The following is a 7,500-nucleotide window of genomic DNA, read 5'->3' as shown; positions in this document are numbered from 1 at the left end:
GGAGTTTCAATAAATTGCATGTTTAAAGGAAGTTTCAATGCAGAATGAGCAGTTCGTCCACCTGGTAGCAAAGTTGCAGCTATTCCAGAAGATGCAAGAGCTAAGGCTATGCCATTTTGTGATCGAATCGCTGCCAAAATAAATTTGATTAAGAACGTTTTACAGTTCCTCCTGGCGCATATCTCCCACTCCATTATTTACAGTCTGCATTATTTTGTTGTAAATGTCTGTTTGCTCAGGTGTTAGCTTGTTAATATTTGCTTGCACATACAACAAAAGATCATCTGTGTTGTAATTTTGTTCCCTATGCAATTCTACATCAAAGAAAGCAGCAGCAGCAGATCGAGTCGGTGAGGTCATTCCCAATTGTTTGAGGAATTTGTTTGCAATTTCTAAACACAAATTTTCAATTCTTATCAATGCCTCATTATAGATTTCTGATGTAAAATCCAGACAGGTATTTGTACTTTCATTGCTTATTTGATGAAAAATGTCTTTGGCCATGTGTGATTTATATTTCTCCCATAACTCAACAGGAGGTCAAGATAGTTGCAAACAATGCACAAATTTGATTAGGATGTGATGTGTTACATGCATCATTAATGCATTCATCCCAATGTCCGTCATTTTCCAATAAATTCAGAGCTTGACATGCACTGCGAAAAGTAGCATGTGTAATGCCATTGACAATTTTTAGTTGCTGGAATGATGTTGGACCAGGAACATTTATCAACAACATGCGAAGAAAGAAGCATTCATCTTGTTTGGGATGGATAGTATACAGTCTGCCTATTGTTTTTTCTTTGAATATTCCAGGTTGTCCTTCGACTTGCTCTCCTCTTTTGCGCCGTTAAAATGATTTTCTACTCTTATTCCATGTGTAATACTGAGGCACTTCCGAATAGAGGAGTGTTTTTGTAAACGTGTCAGTTTGACATAACATGAAGAAAGCCGTTAATGTTGTAGCAGGTGGATTCAAAGCTATCTGTTGCACATTTGAAGCTGTAAAGTAAACGTGCTGTCCATTTTCTAAATGTACTGATAAGTGAACAATAGCCGGACTTTGTTCATGTATTGGAAATGAAAGAATTCGCCATACAGCTTCATTGCTGTTTATGTATCTTCCAGCTTGATACTGTGCGATTTCATCAATATGTAGGCTTTATTCAGATTATTGCTCTGTATTTTCAAGGCAAAAATTGCCATATCGCTGCCTTTATTCACATACTTACAAATGTATTTTATGGACTTTACAGAGTTACAGTATTCCACATTGATGTGCGATTTATAGGTTTTTGATAGCAAAGGTGAATATGGAACAACCCATCGGTTATCAACTTGTATATTGCCATTTCGCATTTGTATGGTTGCTAATTTACCGCCATCTTCTACTGACCTTCTTTTGTATAAAGGATATCCATCATTTCCTGTAACTGTGTTGGTTAATAATGCTCGGGGATATCGTTTAGAGCATTTACCCTCTATCATGCATGGTGAATTTGGATTAAATATCCCGCAAGGTCCATGTATCATATTTTTTATGACAACTTCATGCAAATCTTTATCAATGTCAGCATCAGGTATTTCAGCAGATATTAGATTGTCGATTTCGTTTGGATTGAGTTTGTTGTAAAGCCAGATTAGTATGTGGGAGTGTGGTAATCCTCTCTTTTGCCATTCCACTGAATACATCCAGCAGCACACAGATCCAAATACTTTGTTTTATAATGAAATTTATTAGTGATTTAAGCTTTTGTCTGAAAACACGCGCTGTAATATCATGCCTATCTACCGATGATTGCCCAGGAAGTAAGAGTTGCTGTATTTCATTCCAAGCTGGGTTGCATGTAAATATAATGAATAGATCAGGATGGCCATACTGACGAACATATGCAAATGCGTCTTGAGTGTACTCATGCATATGACGTAGACTGCCCAAATACGAAGATGGCAAAATTGTTAGTCTTCCAACGTTGGTTGTATTACCATCATTAACAACTGCATCACGCAAATGAACATATTCTTCAGAACGAAGTTTTGACTGATTCAAACGGATGAATAGCAAATGTTCAGTTTCAATTTTTGCATACATGTCTACAATGTATTGGTGGAATAATTGGCGGCATTTCAGAATGTGATTGTTTTCATTCTCTCGAATCATTAATCGATACGAGTAATAGTTCATTGCGCTGCATTTCTTAGTTGTTTCTTTGCCACTAACTGGATTTATCATGTTAATATGGAAATGATATCCATCAGCACCATCCCAAAAAATGATTGGATATTGCAGGGCATCGTAGCATCGATGAGTTTCAGCAATGTTTGTCAATTGATCATTCCTCCTATGAAGAACAATATCCCTTGGTTGAAATTGATCTCCAACTATAACAATTGCCACTTCATCTATAGTTGGAGCATTGAATCTTCGCACGTGTTCTCCAGTAGGCATTTTGTCAGCATGAATAACAATCTTGTGTGTATCCGATGGCATCATTTCAATTGCAGTTTTGAATAAAAGCACTAAATTGGTTTTATTATGGAGCATGTCTTGCAGTTCAGAGACAATGGACCGTCTTATACTGGTTGAAATTCCACAGTGTGCATTCAGTTCATCATTGTTATCACCGATGAAATATATTTGTAGGAATTTATGTTGACCCTCTGGGTATGGAAGCAGAGATCCAACTTTGTTAAATTTGTCCTTTTACTTTAAAAGTTGGCATGAATTGAGCTGTAATGGTTTCTGCTGCGAACGACATTATTTGGAAGCATGAGTTGTATTTCCTGATGTTTGATAAAAAATGCTTTGATTCAGCAGTATATCCAGCAAGCAAAGTTTTTAATCGTTCTGGTGGATCTTCCAGTTGAGGTAGTTTAATTTTACCGGCTGCACAACACATTCCTTTAGTTTCTCCCTTAAATTTAAGAGCCTTGCAATAGGGGCACACTTCAGTCATAGTGCCTATGTGAACATGGTGGTTCAAACTATAATCCTCATTAGGGTTGTAGTGAAATGCTAGGCGATCCCAATTCCAGGATTGTTGAGCATGGAGTCGTGTTTGACGTTGATCTGCATTTCCTCGTTGACGTCTTTCGGCATGTCTCAGCCTCTCGCGTTCATTACGTTGTGAACGAAGCAGATCTATAGCCACATTACGGGATTGCTGTACCCGCAACCTTGCCTCCTCAAGTCTGGCTGCACATCGATCTGCTGTTTCATTGGCACGTACTTGAGTCATCCTTAGTCTCCTATTTTGGTTTGCAGATGCCCGTTGTTCAGGACTTTGAGTGGCAAGTAATTGCCGCAGTGTTTCTGCATTGCGAGTACGATAACCTATGTTTGATCTTCTTCTGAGTGGCATTTTAAAGAAAAGAACTGCAGTGAAATTAACAATAACGTTTAGTAAAAGTGGACTTTTTTAAAATAGGGAACAGGATAAATGATTTTGGAAAAGAGGAATCTGTAAAAAAGATTTGATCGTTGCTTAAATTTAATGGGCCTCTCGACAGCTATAGGCTCAATTAAGGCCAATTTTTATTTTGTATACAGTTCAGTACTTTTCCTTCCGTCCAAATAGATTTGAAATAATAATTTCTTTTTCTTTTTTTTTTTTGCTTATTTTCAATTGAGGAATCTGTAAAACCTTTCTTTGCTTCCAAATAGATTTGGAGCAAAATATTTAATGTTTTTTTTTTTTGCTTATTTATAATTGAGCTGTATGGTCAATTTAGAGCAATTCCTTTTTTTTTGTATGTATTCCTGTAATTTTTGTTTTGTCAAAATAGATTTGGAGAAATAATCTTTTTGTAAATTCTTGCTTATTTTTAATTTAGCTGTCGTCAATTAAGGCCAATTTTTTTATCTTGTGTCCAAATAGATTTGGAAATAATTTTTTTCCGAAATTTTCTTTTTGCTTATTTTTAATTGAGGAATCTGAAAATAGAGAAATCTGAAAAAGATATTTGTTTGATGTATTTTTCAATGTATTGGCCTGTCGACAAATGTATGGTCAAATAAGGCCAATTTTTTATTTGCAGCCAAATAGATTAGGAGAAATATATTAAGAAAAAAAGTGTTTTGTTGTGTATTTTTAATTGAAGAATCTGAAAAAAGAGAAGTCTGAAAAAAAGTATTGGCTTGATTGATTTCTCAATTTATTTATCTGTCGAGATATGTATGGTCAATTAAGACTTTTTTTTTTTGCATATTGTTCAGTAATTTTCCTTGCTTACAAATAGATTTGTAGAAATATTTTCGTTTTTTTTTTTTGCTTATTTTCAATTGAGGAATCTGAAAATCTTTTCTTTGCTTCAAAATAGATTTGGAGCAATTTTTTTTTTGTAGTTTTCTTTTTGTCCAAATAGGTTTGGAGAAATGAATTTAGTTTTAAAATTGTTTTATGTTTTAATGCCTGTTTGTAATTGAGGAATCTGGAGAAAGAGAAGTCTAAAAAAATATTTGCTTGAGTGATTTCTCAATTTATTTGCCTGTATGGCCAAGTAATGCCAATTTTTTAATGGTAATTCTGTAATTTTGTTTGCATCCAAGTGTAGAATAATCAAAAGAACTGTAGTAGTCAATAACAACAACAACAATAATGATAATAATAATAGCAGCAACACTTACCAAGGGTCCAACTTATGCACAAGACAGACACCAGATTGAGCTGGACTGAGGGCTTGTATTTAAGTAGCGCAAATGAAATCAATCGAAGCAAATGGATACTATTTTTTATTTATTAATATTTTTAAGAATTAAACAAATTTATTTTAGGTAGGCTTGGATTTAATCTAAACACTTAAAATTTAAATTTAAAAAAAAATGGAATTTTGGAATGCGAGATGCCGTAAAAAAAACAAAACAAATAAAACTTATTTTTTGATGGATGAAATAAACAAATGAATTATAAATGTAAATTTTGGATAAATAAATAAAATAAAAAATGTAAAAATAAGAGATGCTTATTATACTTAGCGATGTAACACTGAAAATGTTGTCATGCGAAATCGTCAAATCGTAGTGAAATCATTCCAACGTGCATAAAAATTTGACCACAGGTTCGCATTTAAGAAAAATATTTTTATTTTATTTTATATATTTTTATAATTTGGGATGTTAATTTATTTTAATAACATATAGACTGTCTGAAGCTTTCAAATAAATTGGTAATGTACAAATATGGTTTTATTGATAACGAACGAACCCAGAATTACATTTCTAATTCGAAATTCGAAATCGTCAAATCGTCGTGAGTTTACTGACAACCAGAAATAAAATGGAACATAGTTCTGCATTTACGAAAAATATTTTTTATTTTATTTAATATATTTTTATTTGCGATGTTAATTTATTTTAATCACATGCAAACATTCCTTGACTTTACAGATAAATATTCTGAAAATTTCAATTAAATTGGTAACATAGAAATATGGTTTTATTCACTTATAACGAACCAAAAATGACATTTTTATATATATAGATGTGTGTGTATATATATATATATATATATATATATATATATATATATATATATATATATATATATATATATATATATATATATATATATATTTGTGTGTATATATATAATATATATTTGTGTGTATATATATAATATATATTTGTGTGTATATATATAATATATATTTGTGTGTATATATATAATATATATTTGTGTGTATATATATAATATATATTTGTGTGTATATATATATACACTTGTGCCCGATATTATTCATACCCCTCGGATCTTTGAGATTTCTATAAGAATATTGCTCAAACCATAAGGTAGACAATATTAAAGGGATTTCAAACAATAAATCAAGCATAAGCATTTAATTTAAACTCAACAAATAAATAAATTATGCAAGTTTGAAACATTATACAAAGAAAAACAATAATGGCACTAGTTCAAAATTATTCATACCTCTCTTACTAATAGTCAATAGCATGCCCTTTATTCTTAATAACTGCCTGTAACCGTTTGGGATATTTATCAACAAGGTTTTTACAAGCATCAACACTGATTTTTGACCATTCTTCAATGCAGTAGTTCTCCAAATCCCTCAAATTTCTAGGTTTCCGCTTTTTAACCTCAGTTTTCAATATGTGCCAGAGGTTTTCGATAGGGTTCAGGTCGAGACTCTGGCTAGGCCATTCCAAAACATTAATTTGATTATCCTCAAACCATTTCTTGACTATTTTGGCAGTATGTTTTGGATCATTATCCTGTTGAAGGACCCAGTTTGGTCCTAAATGGAGCTTCTCCGCATCCTGTCTAATGTTTTTCTGGAGTATCTCCAAATATTGCTCCTTCTTCATGGTTCCATCTATCTTGACCAAACTACCTGGACCACTAGCCGAAAAGGAGCCCCAAAACATTAGGCTACCACCACCATGTTTCACCGTGGGTATGGTGTTCTTTGGGTTGTAAGCTTCTCCTTTCTTCCTTCAAACGTAAGAAGCATCCATATGGCCAAACAATTCAATTTTTGTTTCGTCAGTCCACAAAATACTTGAGAAAACGGACTCTGGAGAATTCACATGGGTCCTAGCAAACTTTAGACGTGCTGCAAGGTGTTTTCCGGTGTGCAATGGAGTCCTTCTTGGTCTTCTTCCTTTCAGACCATTTTCATGCAGAGTCCTTTGCAATGTTTGCCTTGATATTTTTATGCCAGAAGACTCCAGATTTTCTAAAATGTCCTTATTAGTGGTGGTTGGATTTGCATTAACACTTCTTACAATATTCCTGGTGGCTCTAGCAGACAGTTTCCTTTTCCTTCCTCTACCAATCAAGTTGTTTGTTGTATGGTGGCTCTGGAATTTTTTGATAATGCTCTGTACTGTTGCTGTAGGGACCTCAAATTTCTTGGAAATTGACTTGTAACCTAAACCATCCTTATGTGAATTCACAATTTTTGTCCTAAGATCATTACTATGCTCTTTTTTCTTCCTCATTCTAATAATTTTTATTCTTTTATTGGTTTTCAGTTGATATCATTTTAATTTCTGAAAAATGCAAAAAACGAAATGAAATTAATCAAAGGTTGTATAAAAGCATTCAAAATAAGAATCAAACAGAAAACAAACAGTCAGAAACTCGATTAATACTGAAAAAATAAGGGGGTATGATTATTTTTGAACATTGCAGATTTTATAAATAGCTGTATATTTCTTTTATTACAAGTATCCCGAGATTTTAAAATTACGAAAATGATCAGAAGAGGTTTATTAAGAATATGTATCAATATGGACGTAAACAATAAATTCTTACAAAAGTTACACCTAATAAACTCAATTTTCAAGGGGGGTATGAATAATATCGGGCACAAGTGTATATATTTGTGTGTATATATATAATATATATTTGTGTGTATATATATAATATATATTTGTGTGTATATATATAATATATATTTGTGTGTATATATATATATATATATTTGTGTGTATATATATATGTGTGTGTATATATATATATGTGTGTATATATATATATG

Source organism: Euprymna scolopes, chromosome 5 (assembly GCF_053919585.1).
Source record: "Euprymna scolopes isolate OS-2025 chromosome 5, ASM5391958v1, whole genome shotgun sequence".
In the NCBI taxonomy this organism is placed as follows: Eukaryota; Metazoa; Mollusca; class Cephalopoda; order Sepiida; family Sepiolidae; genus Euprymna; species Euprymna scolopes.
Note: the sequence above shows the minus strand (reverse complement) of the source record.